We start from the raw sequence: 20780 nt of genomic DNA, 5'->3' as shown, positions 1-20780 counted from the left end.
ATTGAATTGCAGCCTCGAGATGTCTATGTCACAGTGTTGTCACGGTCGTATGGAGCGGCGGGCCATGTTTGGAAGGGCAAATGGAGGTGCTCAGGGCTATGGTGGTCTATTGGCGGCTGTTGTTTCCCTTCGCCATGATATCGTATGCTCTGCTCGAACTCTAGCCAGCAAGGTGGACGACATAGTGTGTGCGCTGAGTTGCTTCAAAATGGCCGACACGCAGGTTCACAGTGACTCTCCTTCCCCCATGCCCGCCGGCGACGGGATGGCTGCCCCATGCGATGGAGACGGTTCTGATACCCCGAGTCCCGAGATGACTTACGCTGTGGATGGTGTTTACCCGGGACGGCGTGCAATCCGTGCTTTGCGACCGCGACGGAGGTGCTCTCCCCATTTCATGCCCCCCGTTTCCCGGGGTCCGCTCCAGAAAGGGCTGAACACTGAGACTTTCTCCCCTGGCCCGGCTACGCTTTACATCTTGGGAACTGTGTACTTTGTGCCCATCCTGGTATCACTGGACCTGCTTGTACCTGGTGCGATTAATTGCTTGTATCAGACTGGCTCTCTTGGCTTATCGTTTCCGTCCCCCTGGGTTGCCATGATTCACAGTGGTGGAAAAGAAAAAAGTGGACAGGGATGAACGCTTCTTCTCATAGACTGGCAGTTTCTTCGGTGCTGACCTAGGCATGTGGGTGGTGTGTTGTTACTTTTGATCGCGCTCTGTGCCGCCATTGTGCTTTTAAATTGTTCTGATCGTAATGCTCAACGCCACCGGACTTTCTATTATGTGCTGTTATTGGATTACGGGAGGGTGAAGCCGGGGGACGGGTAGTGGGCTCCTCCCCGCCTCTCTTTCTTTAATGGGAGTTATAGATTAGGACTCTTTTCTTACTCTCTATATTTCGGGACTCCTTTTGGGTGGGCGACAGGCACACTGCTAGGGGGGGATGGGCCGTAGCCAGCTGCAGGGGTGCAGGGTGGGGGGTAGATGGGGGGGGGGGTTTGTTTATTTCTTTTTTAGTTCTATGGGCCTTCTATTCTTTTTCTTTTTCTTTCTTTTCTGGGTTTAGACGTTTTCTTTTATTATTTGTGGACAGCAGCGATTCTGGCGCTTTATTATGTTCTATACTTGTCTATCCTGATCCTACTGGGCCGGAACCAATTCGTTGTTCTGTGTTATCCTGATCCTGTCTATCCTTCAGAAGAAAACTTTGAAAATTAGACCTCTATGCATCTGTACTTGATCCTTCGCGCGTTGTCGTGTTGATATGTACTGCATTTGTGAGCCCCCGGGCTCGTTGTTGGGCTGTATGTACGACTTTCTATAAATAAAGGTCTTCCAAAAAAAAAAAAAAAAAAAAAGCATTTCCTGTCTTCTCTATCTTGTTTAAGTAACTTAAATCTAGAAAGGACAGAGTCTTCCATAGGAGAAATGCAGTCATCCTGCCACCAGGATTCTGTGTTGACTAACATATGAAGACCATTTTGTAAAATTAACTTTGTTATTTTTATTACGTCTATTAATCAGCGCAGCTGAAATGTTGCCGTCTAAATGGTAAAAGTGAACTTCTTTACAACTAAGGAACTGAGACAGATTTTTTGTTATGGGAGGCGTCAGGAACGGGTAATCTTGCTTTCGTATTGAACAGATATTTTCAGCTGGGTTGTAGGTGAGGAAAACAAACTGACCATTTCTTCTCCAATCTAGCGGGAGGCAGCATGACTGGGCCTCGGGCTCGAGTCGGCAAAGACAGGTGCAAACGGGTTGACTTTGGCGAACCTGCTGGGCTCATCTGCAGTACTTCTGTGCATTAGCCACTATATTTGGCTCTAATCAACTAACACTGCTGCGCTGCTGGAATCATGGAATGGGGTAAGTGCCATGTGTAACGCCAGGCAGGTTAGGCACCAAGATTGGTGAAATAAAACAAAACTGCCTAATAAAAAAAACTAAATTAAGCAAGAAAATAAAAATAGGAAAGGGATAGGCAATCCTTAAGGGAATATGGTAAAAGTAGAGCAAATGTAAGGAAACAGAAGTCAAAATGAAACAAGCATTGGCAAAGCCAATACGACTCATCATCATCATTATTAAACTTTATTTCGATTCATCAGCAGAATCATAAAAGTATACAATTTTAAAAATCAAATTTACACATGATTTCTCTAAATTCCATAATAAAATATTACAGTCAATCAAAGGAAAGAGAAGGCCATAGACAATTGAAATAACCATAGACAATTGACATGAAAGTGCTTGTCCTATTAGACAACAGAGACTAACTACAACACATTAGCTCATAATACTACTCAATATCGTTTTCTTATAGTTAGGGCTAACCTGATAAAGCTAAGCACAGCACTACATATAGCTACAGTAGACAATGACATCAAATACTCGTATCTCTCCCTATAATCACATGGTCGAATATCCAGCAAAACAGGTTTAATAAACCGATCTCTTGGTTCATTATACAGAGTACAAAAAAGAACAAGATGCAAAGTGCATTGTGAAACCTTATTATTACAAGGACAAGGGGGTAGCCTCTCACACCAACCCCTTTGTTTCGGAAATGCAAACAAAAAATGCAGTGTATTTAAACGAAAAGTTGTCAAATAGAAGCGCCATTGGGTGTGCATAGTAAAGGATAAATAAAACTGATGCTGCAATTTACCCCCATTGTATGATGTTTGCTCAATGTCTTTTAACATACCCAGGGTAATACGATAAGCATTTTTGATTGTCAACTTTACATCCTTCTGGATGGATTCAGGGTTATCAAAAATATAGGACTCACCTATAAGAACTACTGGCTTTGGTAATGTTTTGTTGCCATGCTGTACAACAGCTAGTGCTTTGCAGTGTGTCTGAAGCTAATTTTATACTATGAGGCTGGCTGTGCTATGAGGACTTATGTGCATTAGCGCTAGATGCATCATAGTCCTTTTTAGGTCTCAGCTAGGCAGCGCACATGCGCTGTCTCTCCGAGACATCAAGTAATCTCTCTCAGTGGTGAAACTTCGCCTTTTGCCGGGAAATTTCTCCTGCCGCTTGCCATTTGAAAAAACACTGACATTTGGTAATGTTTTGTTGCCATGCTGTACAAAAGCTAGAGCTTGCAGTGTGTCTGAAGCTAATTTTCAAAAGTGCTATGAGGCTGGCTGTGCTATGAGGACTAATGTGCATTAGCGCTAGATGCATCATAGTCCTTTTTAGGTCTCGGCTAGACAGCGCGCATGCGCTGTCTCTCCGAGACATCAAGTAATCTCTCTCAGGGGTGAAACTTCGCCTTTTGCCGGGGAATTTCTCCTGCCGCTTGCCATTTGTAAACACTGGCATTGCTTTTATTACAGGGCTTATTATTGGCTGTAGAGGCGATGGGTCACTACAGTTTATTTCGGATGCAAGTAAGTACAGTAAGTAAGTACGTAAATCTTTATTGCTCAGTTAATTAAAACCATTGCAAAAGAGTAGCATATAATACATTAAAATGCCAGATGCAAATGTTAAAAAAGATATAAAATGATAATAGCTTCATGTGGCAAGTAGATCTTTCTACAGAGATTTGCACTTCTTTCACGCTGGGCATAGATTAAAAAATTAGAGTAAGTCTCTTATTTAGCCTAAGGTGGCTGTGTTAAAAGTCTTGCTCCTAGGTTTACGCTGTGCTGTAATGTAGGCTTAGTGCGTAAAAGATTGATATTCGAGGTAGTCTTTTAGTTCGTAGCAATCAGCTTCTATGGTTTTATTGTATGCTAGCTTGCTTTCGGGTGGCTGTACCTTGACCGTTCTGAGTAGGTAGTTAGATTTTATTTGCCCCTTTGTGTTTGCTTCATCCATTCCCTGCCTTCTGTCGTTCTTGTTTCATTTCCGCTGTCTCCAGGAATTTGACAAGATGGCTTGCTAGTTGAATGTTTTTTCCATCAAAGCAAGCCTTGACCGCCTGCCGGCATGTTCTTATTCCTAGCTTATTTAGGGACGGTTTTAGATGATATTTATTTTGGATGCAGCACTGCTTAACTACAGTTTTCGTCCGCTATTGTGAGCAGTTTCGTTTCTGCAGGGGCGTATCTTTTCGTTTAGGGACTACTTCATTGGTTTTTTTTTAAAGCACCATGGCGCCTGATTCACCCATAGCGGCCCACGCCTTTGTAATCGCGGCACTCCGGTGTGCAGGCAGCAGATTTTTTTTACTGCTCCTGTTACTGTGTATACTGTAAATATATTTTGTATTCTGATCGCTGGCAACAAAAAACGTGTTACTTTTCTAAAGCGGTCTGTGGCGATAAATTATCCCACACACTTGGAAGAGAGTCACCTGTCTAAATAGAGTTAACATAGGCTCCACACTTAAGTGTATAACCTCCAATTAACTGTAATTGCAGCAGCCACATCATTAACCCCAGTCTGCCCCCATATTGACTCCAAGAAACAACATTTGTAAACAAGTGACCCTGTTGAATGCTGCCACTCTCGCAGGACAGGGCAGATAAAGGCAGAGGGCGCCTCATCAATCAATGCGCAGAAAGCTCTGGTCAGAGCCGGGGTGTGTCTGCGGATGGCAAGTGGTCAGCGGACCCTCCAGATGTGACGACGGTCCTCTTACGTGTGCTGGGAGTGACAGCCGGCCAGGGTCCGGCCAGACAGCAGCTTGTCACAGTGGTAGCGCCGGACCCCCGCCTGCCTATAGTGCTGCAGCAGGGTGCTAGAGGCTGCAAACATGGACAAGGACCCTGGTGGGCGCACTGCAGGACTGGGCTGTCTGCGTCTCTAACGGCAGTCACTAAATATATCACAGCCACCTGGAATTATTACACGCAGCATTGCGGGTCGTGTTTATTAAATGCATGTATTTATTACTTGCACCATAGTGGAGCGTTTGGAAAAGGCACGTGTTTAATACATAAACCATATCCGAAGTGTTTATTAAAGGCATGTGTTTATTACATACACCGTAAAGACATGCGTTTATTACACGCACCATAGCGGGTGCGATTATTAAATGCATGTGTTTTTTACACGCATCATAGCGGGCGCGTTTATTAAATGCATGTGGTTATTAAATGCACCAGAGGAACTGCATTAGTGGCCTTCCAAAGGTGCTTTTATTAAACGCACTCTGAGCTTCGTTTAATTGATACACCTCGGTAACCGCACTTATGGAACGCACCTAATGAGACGCACGTAATGAGACTGATTTTAATGAACCCATCCTAGTAAATAGTGAGGATGCACTTCGGTGACCTAAAGTTATTACATATATTATGATAAACTTCATTTATTGAATATACAACAATGCGCTGTGACTATCGAATGCACGCCAGTGAACTCATATATTTAATATTCAACGTTGAACTGCTTTTATTGAATGCATCCTGACGAACTGATCTGCAACTATAGATTGCGTATGTTTTAGTGCATTTATTGCATGCTTGTAACCTGCATTTAATTAATCGATTCCAGTAAACGTGTGTATTGAACTTAACATCAGCAAGTTTAATATATTGCAGTAGACTGCTTTACCACTGTGCTATTAACTGTGCTGATTGAACACATTCTAGTAAATATATTTACGGAGCGCATTCTGGTCAAGTGATTTTATATGATGCCTCATATAAGCAGTGCCTAATGAGTACATTGTGCTAGATTACCTTTAATAGCTGTGTAGTGACTGCAATATACTAACTGCACTTATTGAATGCACCCATCAATGCTGTGTTAATAGAAGCATGCCCGAGCCGTATTTATTAAATGGCTCCACTGAGCTGCATGCATTGAATCTAGGCAATTCAGTTACATTAATCAATTCTACGCCAATAAGCTGAGTTTATTCAATGCCTCTTGGTAAATCGAGTTTATTGAATGAATGCTTGAAACTGCGTGGCTTGAATGCACCTAGTTAACTCGCCTTCGTATGTAAAGTTTCCCTAATTCAGCTAAGTATGTTGCATTTATTGACATTAGATCAGCCAGTTAGAATGCTGATGCCATCTGCCGCTACATGCCTGCACTCCAAGTTGACAGAGTGAAGCAGGGGAACGGCGAAATCTGCCTATCTTCAGGATAATGGTAGGAAGGATCAATGAGCGACTGAGGAAGAAAGGTAACTACCACACACTTAACTGGAAAGAAGGGGGCATGCTTGTTCTTCTTGAACAATCTTTGCTCATCATGTAACAAAGCTGAGAAGAAAGCTTACAGGCACTGAAATATTTTATAGGGCTGCAGATACGATATAAAAGCATTTGTAATGCAGTAGGTTTCACATGTAAGCAAGTATGAGCTATTGACATTAAAAATGACAATGCCTTTTATTTATGTTTTGGTTTAAAAAAAAAAAATCAAAGGCTTTGTCAATTACAATGCCATTAGCTTAAACTCACGTAAATGAGAGACCTATTGCATTGCAAATGCTTGTTTATTATTATTTTTAGCCACGCTGCTAAACAGTATGGCTACAAATAATTGCCAAAGTCAGCAATGCACATGCCGTACTGCATGAACAAAAGGCAATGGCACAGCCAATAGTCTCAAAGGCAAGATCACTTGGCTTTGCCAGTGCTTTTTCTGTCTTGGCACAACACTCCTGTGATTCTGAACAAATAAGTTAATCTCCCCATGAGTGAAAAAAAAAATATGGCATTTGGCAAAGAAAATAATCCTATCACATATGGAAAGCAATTGTGCCCATGTCCATGTCTTAGTAAAAATACATTTGGAAACAGACAACACCTTTTGTCACAATAAAAGCAGATAACATCTGTTGTCACAATAAACATTTCAAAGGAGAAAGAGGCTTCTTTGAATTGTGTGTGGTATAGTAAAACATTGCTACAGATCACAGGACATTCAACATGGAAAACAGGGAAGATGAAAACATAAAAGTAGTACCTCAATCATAGCATGATCGGCAGACGGACAGCAATTAAGCGTAAGCAATCAGTACTTAGTCAATACTTCTGCCGAAAGAAGAAGTGAATTCAGCCGGGATCAGCCAATTAGAAGGCAGCAAATAGGAGTGACAATGAAGCCAACAAATGTTAAGCAATGGGCAGGCTGCATACTTCTGGTTGTATATAAAAGCCATTGCATGCGCTGTCACAGGCGAGACCTAACAATGGTGTAGGAGGCCCAGATACTCCTCCAAAGATATAGAAGTTAATAATGTGTTAAGCTAATTGGACAATAAAATAGGATTGATAAAAGGAGATGAAAAGGTGTTTCACACAAGCTAAAGTGTAAATACAATCGATGAACACGATCAGACACTTGTCATAATTTTCTTACCATGGACAGGATCACAAATGCCTTTCCTTTGTGATCATTCGCTGGCTGTCTTACAAAGCCTTTTATGTGTGTAATTTGAGCTGATAGTTGCAGGTGGGCTCTCCGGTATGGGGGTACTTCTTTTTGGGGACCAGCTGTATTTTTTCACATCAGACTTTGGGTGGGACGCCTCCGCCGCATAAGACTCCAACAACAAATATGAAGAAAAAGACACTTCAATGAAGTAGGTGCAATTGCAAACAATAGCCCTTAGCTTATAGCCATATAAACTATGAACCACCTCACTAAACATGCATATAACCTAAGCCCCACCTTTTCCATCACTAAATACCCCCCACAAACTTCCCTCAAGTCTACTGTACATCTCAACACCTTTTCCCTGTAATGATCAATACTCCCACCTCACCTCTAACCCAACAATCAAACTCCTGCAATCTCCTAGTCTGCACCATCTGCCCAAAGTGCCCAGGGGGTACTTCTCCGGAGTCTGTCTGCCCTCCAAACCCTTATTGGGCAGAACATCACAGCCACATAAGACTCCAACATCAAATTTGTGGAAAAGTACACTTTGATGAAGCAGGTGCAAATACAAACAATATCCATTGGCATACAGCCATGCAAACTAAACAATGCCTCACTAAACATGCATTTAACCTATGTCTCAACCCCCACCCCTAAATACTACACACAAACCTCTCTCAACTCTACTGTACATCTCAAAACCTTTTCCCTGCAACCTGAACTATATTTAGGTTCAAATTGTAAACTATAATCTTTCTACCTGCTAAACTGTCAAGTTTTTCAACATACATGCCCCCCCCCAACTGCTTTGTGCACCCCAAACTGCAATGGAGCCTATAGCCCTCAATGCTCGGAAACCTTTTTATTTTCAGTCAAATCAGTCTCTCCCTCCCCTGGTCTCACCTTTACCTCTTACTAATAGGTTTACTGCACTGGAAGGCATGCCTATGTGTGATTGACTGGATAAACAGAGTACTATATTCAATGGTGATGGCGATATTCAATTGTTAAATGGATCATTTATGACTACTACCTCAGCTGTAATTTTGCAAGACCAAATAAGTATACATATAGGTAGTCCGAATCTGCTCCCGACACCAATGCACCAAGAGAATACTTCAGGGCCTGCTTTGGTAATGACAGGGAATATTGCCGGTTATAACCAAAAAAGATCAAATGTTGAATGGTTGTCTTTTCATCTAATGATATAGCATGTTTACAAGAGACATGGGAACTTGAACCAATATATTTGAATGGGTATCGCTCATTTCAAACTTCTGCTATACCATCACCAGCTGGCCGTGCCATGGGAGGGTTACTGACCCTACTTTCTTTTTTTTAATTTTTTAAAATTATTTTTATTGAAAAAATGTTCCCCGTTTTTCCCCCCCTGGTACAAGGCATGTACTATCAGTTACATTTTTACATTCATAAATGATTCAAAATACAGAGAGAAACCAGACAGTAGCAGAAATAAAGCAAAATACAATAACGAAAACGAGCAGAAAGTCACAATCAGGATCAATGTTACATATAGTAACCTCTAACTCACCATCTCTATTTATGGGATAACCTCAGATTCTTGTTCCTTCCAGTTCGTCACCGGGCCCCAAATTTTTAATCCTAACTTTTTCCCTCTTCTCCCTTTCCTAGCGTATATTGCCTTTTCTAAGCTGTAAGCTGACAAGAGTCTACCTAACCATTCCTGATAAGTTGGAGGTGTTTTATCCAGCCAGGCCGATGCAATTGTTAACTGTAATATCGCCATAGCAACAAACAAGAAGTAGCTATAGTCCAATTGGAATCCTACATCTAATACACCAAAGATAATAATTTGGGGTGTGAGTTTCATTTCTATTCCTAGGGATCTTTTAAGAAATGTCTCAATTTCTTCCCGGATCGTTTGTAAATGGGCGCAGGACGCAAACATGTGCACAATATCAGCTTGGTCTGCGCTGCACCTGGGACAAGTAACTCCCGTGTTTCCCCCCCACTGTGCTATTCTTGCTGGGGTATAATATAATGAGTAAAGGGTTTTAAAATGTTGCGCCTGAAGTGGGGCTGAGCAAAGGATGTCCCGCCACCACTTTAGGGACAGTTGAAATGTTTCTTTAGCTATACCCAACTTATGTGCCCATTTCTGTTCTTGTTTCTCCAGGTCATCTACTTTATTTTTAATCAGTTCAGCATACACATTTTGTATTGTACCCCCTACTCCTCCCTGTATCAGATCCAATACTGAATTTGTGTTAAATCCGTTCGGGCCTCCTTTCTTTGCCGCCATAAAACTCCTAACATGCAAAAACTTAAAAAAATGTCTCTGATCCAGATAATATTTTACTCGAATTTCAGAAAATTGCAGCATTCCCTGAGTCCCGATTATATCTCCCAATTTACTTATCCCCCGCCTGCCCCAATCAGCGAACACCGTGTCTGAAAAGATTTCACATGAAAGTTTCTCATTGTCTGTCACCCTAGTATACCTATTGTATTTCCCTAATCCAAATCTTTTCGTAAAGGCCTTCCAGATATTATAGGCTGCCAATACGGTCTTAAATTGTGTTCTTTTGTAGTAAGAAGAATCAGTTTGTTTCAAGAACACGTTCTCTGCTTCGGCATCCAGAACCAGTGCGTAGATGGCAACCGTTCCCAACGGATCCTGTCCTTCCGCTTCTGCCCCTCCCATTAGCCCAGCCATATATTGCAGAGCGGCCGCCCAGTAATATAATTTAAGGTCCGGTACAGCCCACCCACCTCTCTCCCTAGGTAACTCCATGAATCTCAATGCCCTTCTTGTCTTTCCATGTGCCCATATAAACCTATTTATCATGTGCTCCCAGATTTTAAACCATTTTGCCTCAAATAACAGTGGAATCGCCCTAAAAATGTACAAAAATGTCGGTAAAAATAACATTTTAATAATATTTACCCGCCCCTCTATTGACAGATGTAAATTATTCAATCTATCTAATTCTCTTTTAGTTTTAGCGATTATTGGTGCTATATTCAATTCCACCAGTTTGTCTAGTTCTGACGTAATTATAACCCCTAAATATGTACCTGCTACCATTACCCTTGGGTCATTAGAGCCCGCCTTGGTGTTTTGTATGATCTGAGTTTTAGAAGTGTTCAGGGCATAACCTGATACCTGGCCAAACTGTCAGGTTATGCCCTGAACACTTCTACTGACCCTACTTTCTAATGCTTTCCCTCTCAAAGTGAAATCTTTTGTAAACACATCGCCATACCATCATATTATTTTACTATAATATCATGCAGATCAGTATTGGCTCCTCATTCATTTTTATAATAACAACTTTGGAAGCAACCAACCAGTGGTACTAGCTTCCCTAGAAAGAGATATCGAACTTTTGCAAAATATATAATTTGGCTTGGGGATTTCAATGCTCACCCTTGTGATAAGATGAACTCTCTAGCATGTGGAATGCTGGATGACGATGGAGAGAGTGTATCCCATTTTAAGAGCTCTAATTAGAACGAAAGACTGTGTCAGGGGTTGCTTTTACTCATTTCAGGTTGGCTTGAGTTGGTATTTTACCAATTCAAAGCTGTATTACTGTGCCTGGAGTGATAAATGGCTTTTGTCATTTTACAGCTCAGCAAGGACAACACTGTGCTAGTCCTATGCTTAAAGACTTTGCTGTAGAAATAGCAAAAGACTTTGTCCCTTTCTATCTCGGCGTGGATGGCATTGTGCTAATCCTATGCTTAAAAACTCTGATAGAAAAACAGACATTTGAGGTGAGCAGATCTAGAGTGTCGCTGGTGTTGAGAGTGCTCTAACAGGAGCTGCTTTCCACCTAAACTGGAGAACTACCCAGAGTTCTCTCCTTCTTTTTTGCATAATTGATGCGTCACTCTATGCCTGAAAGGGTTTTGTTTTGACTTCTACTGGGTGCTCCCTTGTGACTGGACAAAGCTATACCTCTCTGAAGAGCTCTAATTAGAACGAAACACTGTGTCAGGGGTTGCGTTTACTCATTTCAGGTTGGCTTGAGTTGGTATTTTACCAATTCAAAGCTGTAATACTGTGCCTGGAGTGATAAATGGCTTTTGTCATTTTACAGCTCAGCAAGGACAACACCGTGCTAGTCCTATGCTTAAAGACTTTGCTGTAGAAATAGCAAAAGACTTTGTCCTTTTCTATCTCGGCGTGGATGGCATTGTGCTAATCCTATGCTTAAAAACTCTGATAGAAAACAGACATTTGAGGTGAGCAGATCTAGAGTGTCGCTGGTGTTGAGAGTGCTCTAACAGGAGCTGCTTTCCACCTAAACTGGAGAACTACCCAGAGTTCTCTCCTTCTTTTTTGCATAATTTATGCGTCACTCTATGCCTGAAAGGGTTTTGTTTTGACTTATACTGGGTGCTCCCTTGTGTCTGGACAAAGCTATACCTCTCTGAAGAGCTCTAAATAGAACGAAACACTGTGTCAGGGGTTGCCTTTACTCATTTCAGGTTGGCTTGAGTTGGGATTTTACCAATTAAAAGCTGTAATACTGTGCCTGGAGTGATACATGGCTTTTGTAATTTTACAGCTCAGCAAGGACAACACTGTGCTAGTCCTATGCTTAAAGACTTTGCTGTAGAAATAGCAAACGACTTTGTCCTTTGCTATCTCGGCGTGGATGGCATTGTGCTAATCCTATGCTTAAAAACTCTGATAGAAAAACAGACATTTGAGGTGAGCAGATCTATAGTGTCGCTGGTGTTGAGAGTGCTCTAACAGGAGCTGCTTTCCACCTAACCTGGAGTACTACCCAGAGTTCTCTCCTTCTTTTTTGCATAATTTATGCGTCACTCTATGCCTGAAAGGGTTTTGTTTTGACTTATACTGGGTGCTCCCTTGTGTCTGGACAAAGCTATACCTCTCTGAAGAGCTCTAAATAGAACGAAACACTGTGTCAGGGGTTGCCTTTACTCATTTCAGGTTGGCTTGAGTTGGGATTTTACCAATTCAAAGCTGTAATACTGTGCCTGGAGTTATAAATGGCTTTTGTCATTTTACAGCTCAGCAAGGACAACACTGTGCTAGTCCTATGCTCAAAGACTTTGCTGTAGAAATGCTAGGTGACCGCCTGGACCCTCCTTCAGACCGGTTACTCCCCCACGCTCCTGCTGACCTGCAGCTGCCACGCTCTGCCGACTGAGTGGTATCGTTCTCTGTCCTACTTTCAGCTCTGTGTACCTGACCCTCGCATCACTGCAGCGCTTTGCTCGCGTAGCGCTGCACTATCGGATTTAATTATTTAATTAATAGCGCGACCTTGCTGAGGCTATAAGATTTATTTGCGCTACACTGAAGCTGGTTGGTGTGCCTAAGTTTGTTTTTTCCTGCACAATCTGCGCATTTGCTGCCCCTGTCGGTGCTCGCCTTTGACCCTCCATTTTGTGATGTTTTCCCCTGGTCCGCCCCTCCTCCCGCCACCGCCTCCCAGCTGCTGCCCCTCCCACCCACGATTAGTAGCCTTCCTCGTTCCCGAGCACACTGTGACCGCCTGGACCCTCCTTCAGACCGGTTGCTCCCCCACGCTCCTGCTGACCTGCAGCTGCCACGCTCTGCCGACTGAGTGGTATCGTTCTTTGTCCTACTTTCAGCTCTGTGTACCTGACCCTCGCATCACTGCAGCGCTTTGCTCGTGTAGCGCTGCACTATCGGATTTAATTATTTAATTAATAGCGCGACCTTGCTGAGGCTATAAGATTTATTTGCGCTACACTGAAGCTGGTTGGTGTGCCTAAGTTTGTTTTTTCCTGCACAATCTGCGCATTTGCTGCCCCTGTCGGTGCTCGCCTTTGACCCTCCATTTTGTGTTGTTTTCCCCTGGTCCGCCCCTCCTCCCGCCACCGCCTCCCAGCTGCTGCCCCTCCCACGCTCCGCCCCCTCCACCATCCATTTATGGCCAATGCCCCCACGTGCAGCGTCCACGCGCTGCGGCCGCGCCGAAGGTGCGCCAAAGGTAAGCCCGTCTACGCCCGTCCGCGCCTGGACCGCGCCCAGGGCCCGTCCCCCTGCCCTATGCCGCTCCCAACCCCCCAGAGTAACTTATGATGCCGCTACTCTCCTCGCCCTCAACCCCGGATGCACCCCACTTTGCTGCGAAGCTACCCCAGGACGTACCCACGGCCCATTCGCCTGCCTCTCCTGCAAGTTCAACTGCTTCAGGACCATCACCAAACACACTTCCTCCACGCACAGCTCCGAACCCAACGACTTGAAATGCATCCTACTGAACACCTGCTCGGTCCACAGACATGCAACCGAACTCTGGGACCTAATCGACACTGCGTCACCTGACATAGCCTTCCTTACTGAAACATGGATGAATGCTTCTTCTGCCCCCGACATCGCCATAGCCATACCGGACACTTACAAGATCATTCGAAAAGACCGCACCGATCAAACTGGAGGAGGCATCGCCATCGTCCATAGAAACACCATCAAAATTACATCCAGCTCTGATGACAAACTTGCAACCGCTGAACACCTCCACTTTCAGATCCACACCGACCCCAGGACCACACTTAGAGGAACCCTCATTTACAGGCCCCCAGGCACCCGATCTCAATTCAGCGACGACATCACCGACTTCGTCAGCCCGCACGCCCTCGCCTCCGAGAACTACATTCTTCTAGGAGACCTCAACTACCACCTTGACAACATTCTCGACAACAACACCACCACCCTTCTGGACAACCTGTCCAATCTCGGACTCAAACAACTTGTTGACACCCCCACTCACATAGCCGGACACACGCTCGACCCTATCTTCACCTCCAGCAAGCACATCTCCTTCAATCACACTACAGCTCTCCACTGGACGGATCACAGCTGTGTTCACTTCAGCTACAAAACAACCCTGACCCACAACCGTCCACAACCCATTCCCCGAAGAAAATGGAACAAAATCACCACCGACCAACTCCTCACATCACTCAGCCAAAACACTCCCACCCTAGCAACGGACCCAGACTTAGCGGCCACCAACCTCAGGCATTGGATTACCCATAGTGCGGACGAACTAGCACCCCTGAAAAAACACCAGTCGAAATCATCCAGCAAAAAAGCTCCCTGGTTCAATGATGACCTTAAAAAATCCAAGAAGACATGCCGCACCCTGGAGAAGAATTGGAGAAAAGAACCAACCTCAGACAACATGGCCTCCCTCAAGTCAGCCACCCGCAAACACCACCAACTAATTTGATCCGCCAAGAAATCAGCATTAAAGGACCGTCTGGACAACAATTCTCATAACAGCAAGGAACTCTTCAATATCGTCAAAGAATTCACCAACCCCCCCGCAGCATCCAACGACATCACTAACTCCCAAGACCTCTGCGATGCGCTATCCTCCTTCTTCTACAACAAAATTGCCGACATCCACAACAGCTTCAAGAATACTCCCAATGACCAACTCACCCCACCCCCTTCAGATCCCACCCCTCCAACTAACTACCTCAACTCCTGGAACCCAATCACCATTGAAGACACCATTCGCCTCATGAACTCAATCCACTCTGGCTCGCCTTCTGACCCCTGTCCCCACTACATCTTCAACAAAGCTGACTCCATCATCGCTCCCCAACTCCGCGATGTCATCAACTGCTCCTTCAACTCCGCCACCTTTCCAGAAATATGGAAACACGCCGAACTCAGCGCCCTTCTGAAAAAACCAACAGCAGACCCCTCAGAACTGAAAAACTACCGACCCATTTCCCTCCTCCCTTTCCCGGCCAAAGTCATCGAGAAAGCCGTCAATAGCCAACTCGCAGCCTTCCTTGAATCCAACAACTCCCTGGATCCCTCACAGAACGGCTTTCGAGCCAAACACAGCACCGAAACCGCCCTCATTGCGGCGACCGACGACATCCGAGCACTCCTGGACAACGGTGAAACAGTGGCCCTCATTCTACTCGACCTCTCCGCCGCCTTCGACACGGTCTGTCACAACACCCTCATACAACGCCTCAACAACATCGGCATACAAGGAAAAGCCTTGGACTGGATCATCTCCTTCCTAGCCGGGAGAACCCAGAGAGTCTGACTCCCCCCTTTCTACTCAGAGCCCACCGAAGTCATCTGCGGCGTACCTCAAGGCTCCTCACTCAGTCCCACCCTCTTCAACGTCTACATGAGCCCCCTCGCCTCCATCGCACGTCAACACAATCTCAACATCATCTCCTACGCCGACGACACCCAGCTAATCCTTTCCCTCACCAAAAACCCCAACACCGCCAAAAACAACCTTCACGAAGGTATGAAAGAAGTAGCCGAATGGATGAAACAGAGCCGCCTAAAACTCAACTCAGACAAAACGGAGGTGCTCATCCTAGGATCCTCCCCCTCAGCTTGGGACGACTCCTGGTGGCCTTCCGCTCTGGGATCGGCGCCCACACCCACAGACCATGCACGTAACCTTGGCTTCATTCTAGACTCCTCCCTCTCAATGTCCAGACAAGTCAACGCCGTATCGTCCTCCTGCTTCAACGTCCTCCGCATTCTCAAAAAGATCTTCCGCTGGATCCCCCTCGAAACAAGAAAGACTGTCACCCATGCACTGGTCACGAGTCGACTGGACTATGGCAACACACTCTACGCCGGAATTACAACAAAATTGCATAAAAAGCTCCAGCGCATCCAAAATGCATCAGCGAGACTCATATTAGACATCCCGCGCCGAGAGCACATCACCTCTCACTTAAAAAACCTCCACTGGCTTCCCGTCAACAAAAGAATTACCTTCCGCCTTCTTACCCACGCACACAAGGCCCTCTATAAGCTAGGACCCGAATGCCTCAACACCCGACTGTCCTTCTACATTCCCACCCGCCAACTAAGATCATCCAAACAAGCCCTCGCCGCAGTCCCGCGCATCCGAAAAACCACCATGGATGGCAGATCCTTCTCCTTCCTGGCTGCCAAGACCTGGAACTCACTCCCCACCCACCTCCGCCTTACTCAGAATCACATCTCCTTCAGAAAAGAACTGAAAACATGGCTATTCGATAAACAGTAATCCCCTCCCTCCAGCGCCTTGAGACCCTCTGGGTGAGTAGTGCGCTTTATAAATGCATGAACTTGAACTTGAACTAGAAATAGCAAAAGACTTTGTCCTTTTCTATCTCGGCGTGGATGGCATTGTGCTAATCCTATGCTTAAAAACTCTGATAGAAAAACAGACATTTGAGGTGAGCAGATCTAGAGTGTCGCTGGTGTTGAGAGTGCTCTAACAGGAGCTGCTTTCCACCTAAACTGGAGAACTACCCAGAGTTCTCTCCTTTTTTGCATAATTTATGCGTCACTCTATGCCTGAAAGGGTTTTGTTTTGATATATATATATATATATTTTCCAAACAAAGAGGCTCCTTCCGACTGTCCAGGGCCCCGTGGAAGTTGGCGTGTACGCCGGCGGAGCTCGCCGGTAATTCAAATCGTTCAAAGCTTTCCAATTGTTTACACGCTCTCAGTAACGGACCAATTCCAGAAAAAATCTTCAAGGGTATTTATTTCTAAGACAACATGTTTCGGCACAAAGTCTCCCTATTTTTTTTTACATCTTTTTAATGAGACCATTGTATTTTATCATGCATTTGCTGCTGGAATTCTGTCATTTTTGTATTTTAATATTGATATGTTTTATGTGTAGTATACTTTTTATGCCTTCAATGTGATGGCGAAATAAAGTTATTCTGACTGACTGGCAATGGAAGTACTTTTAACCCTATAACATCCTATAAAAACCTGCCACCAGAAAAACCCTGTCTCGAGAAGTTTTTCTGCCCCACCCTCCCTCTTTGTTTGACCCTTGCCTAGATTTACCAACTGTCCTTCCCAAAGAACTCACCAATGCCTCCTGCAACTGCATTACATTTAAAGCCATTACCAGTATGGAAAAAGGAACCCCATCATCTTTGAAAAACTGTGTCTCCTCATATTTTAAGTCTGGGTGACGAACCCTCTCAATGCCTTCCTGTCTCCAAAACTTCCTTAGCTCTTTATTCACCCACTGATTTTGGCTTATCAGCCCCACACTAATTCCTCCTGGGAACCAACTACGTCCTAATTTTCAGTAAATGCCATTTCATAGCATTACTCAGTGCCAAGCCCTTCAACCAAACCCGATCGTCTCGCTCAACCGCAATGCCAGCATATCAGGGCAATTATCACTGCCCAAACATCTGTTCAATGTCGGCATACATTCTTTCCATTTCATTTCCCCTTTTCAGTGCATCTTAACCTTAGTTTTTACTTAATCATATCCCAGCTGCTTTCCATGTCTCGTTGTCACTGCTTGCTTTTCTGCTTACTTTACGAAAGAGTGCCCTCAAATCCAAATGGTAATGTCCTCCCTTGGGGGCCTTGACCTGAGTCTAGAAGACAATCAGCATAACACAAATTAGCCAAATAAATGACCAATTCTCCCACTCATAGCACACATATCTCCGGTATCAATGAGAAACCCACCTACTCAATGTCCTTAATTCTAACCACCAGCCAACCTCGCTATTATGCTCCTGTTGCAGTTCCAATCCTAAAGGAATGCGTACTGAAGTCCCCCCTGGAAGACCTAATTCATTTAATGCTCTCCGCATAACCCCCAACAACTGAAACAAAATTATTCTAGGCCTGCTCTGATGCTGGAAAACACACCCACTTTTCCACCTACAAACTTCTAAATAACATTGCCACAAATATAGTGGACATTGTGGCTGCATTGTGTAGATCCGCAGAAGCATGTCCCTTTTTTCCGCTCGCTGATTTGTGTTTGATTTTCTCAGTATTATCTCCACACCTACCCCCTTATTGTAACATTCTCAAATGCCAGCCCTCCAAACTTCTTCAACCGCCAACAGCACTGTCAACCAGAAAGTCTTAAAGACAATACACGCCATAAACAATTAAATCAATGCACATTTTGTCCTATCCCTGCATATAGCCAGAAGCATTCCTACTACGCTGTGCAACACCAACCACATAATGGGCCGTCTCAGTCTCCCACCATTTCCTCTCTCTCATGCCCAGCCTTATAATAACCTAAAACCCATCTCGCTAGCCAAGTGTGTGTAACCCCTGAACAACTTACCAAAATGGGCTATGCCTGCCAACTTACCTGCAATAGTAACTCATGATAACCCTTTATCAATCCTATCCATTATGAAATGCACTACATCATCTATCCTCCTCCACGCGTCCTTCCCAACCCATCTCCTCTGTGCTCCATCTTCAAGAAACTCTTTTCACGCCTGAGCATACGCTTTCTGCATTGACGGCACAAGTGACCGCTTTATCAGCTCTAGTATGCTTACACTTGTATCTCCCACAGCTCTTATGGCATTGACATTTTCTCGTGGTCTGCTACTGCTCCACAGAACCTGCTCCACTGCAAATGAGATGAAGCATTCCCAAAGTCACTGTCATTTCCCTGGGACAGGCTTTGCTCTAAAAGAAACATTGTTCAGCAAACAGGTAAGTACAACAACCCACAGAAACTGTAACACCTAAGAAGAGTCTAGGTTGACTGCCTATTCCCTATGTTTATGACCGCATTTAGTCCTTATTAAACAACACCATTTTGTTTGCCCCTTCAAAACCACCGCTACCATCAATGGAAAGAACTAAAATAATACTATGCTGCAGTCCCCTCGTTTCCAGCCCTCCAGCCACAGCTCAGGACACCACCTGCCACACTCCAGAAAAGTCCACAACCCGCACCTCCAGCAGCGTCAGAAAAAATGTGAATATTCCATTCTGCCTCCACCACACGCCCAACCAAAGAAGTACCAAAGAACTGCTCCCACACACCTGCCTGACGGGGTGTATGGGAGATATGAACTGGCCAGCGCCAGGCCCAACCTCCTACAGCATTTCCCACCTGCTCTCACCATCCAGGAAGGCAAAATGTAAATGTCCCAGCAATACCTGAGCATCCAGTACCTGACCCGTGCTATTGACTTTGCTATTATCCTCTCTAGCAACGCAGAGCCTCATTTACTTATTTTTGGCATAGGGCAGCGCCGCAAGCCTTCCTGCTGCTCTGCCTTACGTTAAAAGAAAAGGTCAGGAATGCGCCTTTTCTAAAAGACAAATGCCTGCCATGCGCCAACGCAGGCACCCTTGCACCATGGTGCACAGGTGTCTGCGTTAAAATCAGATAGATTTGCAGAGGAAGGGCTACCAGGGGAGGCATAGATTATTGACACATTCCCAAGTTTACAGCTAAATCTGGGAGTATGCCAAATGTCATGGATGTTACGTAGGAACACCCACTGTAACACCCATGACATTCGTCTCTATCGCAGTGTGAGGCAGCGTAGCAACTTGCACTGCGTCTTCTCACACCATATCTATGAGGCCATGATAAGCCATGCTGGGGGGCTTTCTGTGGCCTCGTTGATATGGGTATGACCAATGCATCACCGGAACGCCAAAAAAAGTGATGGTCCGGCGGTGCACTAAGCTTGTGAATAGGCCTCTCAGTCATCATTCTCTTTTTGTTGTCTGACAACTTTGCCTCCCTCCCAACAGAGTCTATTTTAATTCCCAAAAAGGATAGAACTGTAAACAGCCCTTCAGTCTTTTCCTCCACCAGTGGAACTCCCATATCTGACATCACACATTTGAAACTATCCAGCATGCTCTGGCATTCTCCTTCACTAAAAAAGAAGTTGTCCAGATAGGGCGTTACTGTCCGGATCTCAGTCACAAATGTAAACAACCACTGCATAAATGTACAAAATTTCACAAAATGTAAACAATACACAGACAGCCTATCCGCAGTTCTTTGGCCACACACCACCTATCTTCAAATTGAATATCCAGTAGCGTGAAATCATCCAGATGTACCAGCAGCAGGTAAAATGCTGATTTAATGTCACTCTTAGCGATCAACGCCCCCACACCGATCACCTTCACCATCTCCATAGCTGCATCCACAGAAGAGTATTTCAAAGACACCAATTCCTTCAATATGTAACACCAATTGGTGACTCAATAAACCTGTCCTAAGTCCAGTCAATAAAACGTCCCACCATTCTACCTTCCCGTAGCTCCTCCTTGAATTTGTCCTACAACGTCACTGGGTGCTCTTTCGCTGACTTCAGGTTCTCTGCTCATCTCCTGCCCTGTGGACCTTTGTACCCAAACTTGAAACCCAGTGCAAAACCTCCCCACATTATTAGCACATGTCTAGCTTAATTACTGTATGTGTTTTTCCTCATGAGATCCTGTCCCTCTCATCCCCCTCCTCTCTGATTCAACTGCTGCCAGCTGCTTCCTGACACTCCTTGTGCCCTTCCTGCATAACCCCACATTGCGAAAGCAGACAACTTGCACCACCACATTTGAAGCACTCAAGCCTAAATTTGCAGAATTCCCTGCTGCAAAGTTCCCTGTTATTTATTTATTTTAGAGTTTTATATAGCGTGAGAAAGACCCAAGTGGGGGACCCAA

At 44.7% G+C, this 20780-nt stretch overlaps 1 protein-coding gene across 3 annotated transcripts in view; it reads right to left on the bottom strand.

Annotated features, from left to right (window-relative positions):
- Positions 1-20426, bottom strand: part of VRTN (vertebrae development associated) — a 131781-nt gene extending 111355 nt beyond the window's left edge. For 2 of the 3 annotated variants that reach the window (XR_013600901.1, XR_013600899.1), the window contains exons 1-3: positions 20125-20426; positions 18638-18711; positions 7289-7472 (exon numbers count right to left, since the gene is read on the bottom strand). The gene's annotated coding sequence lies outside the window, so the exon portion shown is untranslated. The remainder of the gene's footprint in view (positions 1-7288; positions 7473-18637; positions 18712-20124) is intronic. The other variant, XM_078659881.1, reaches the window with a different exon arrangement.
- Between the last annotated feature and the right edge of the window lie 354 nt (positions 20427-20780).

Source organism: Lissotriton helveticus, chromosome 9 (genome assembly GCF_964261635.1).
Source record: "Lissotriton helveticus chromosome 9, aLisHel1.1, whole genome shotgun sequence".
Classification (NCBI taxonomy): domain Eukaryota; kingdom Metazoa; phylum Chordata; class Amphibia; order Caudata; family Salamandridae; genus Lissotriton; species Lissotriton helveticus.
Note: the sequence above shows the minus strand (reverse complement) of the source record. Positions and strands in the feature narration are given on the sequence as shown.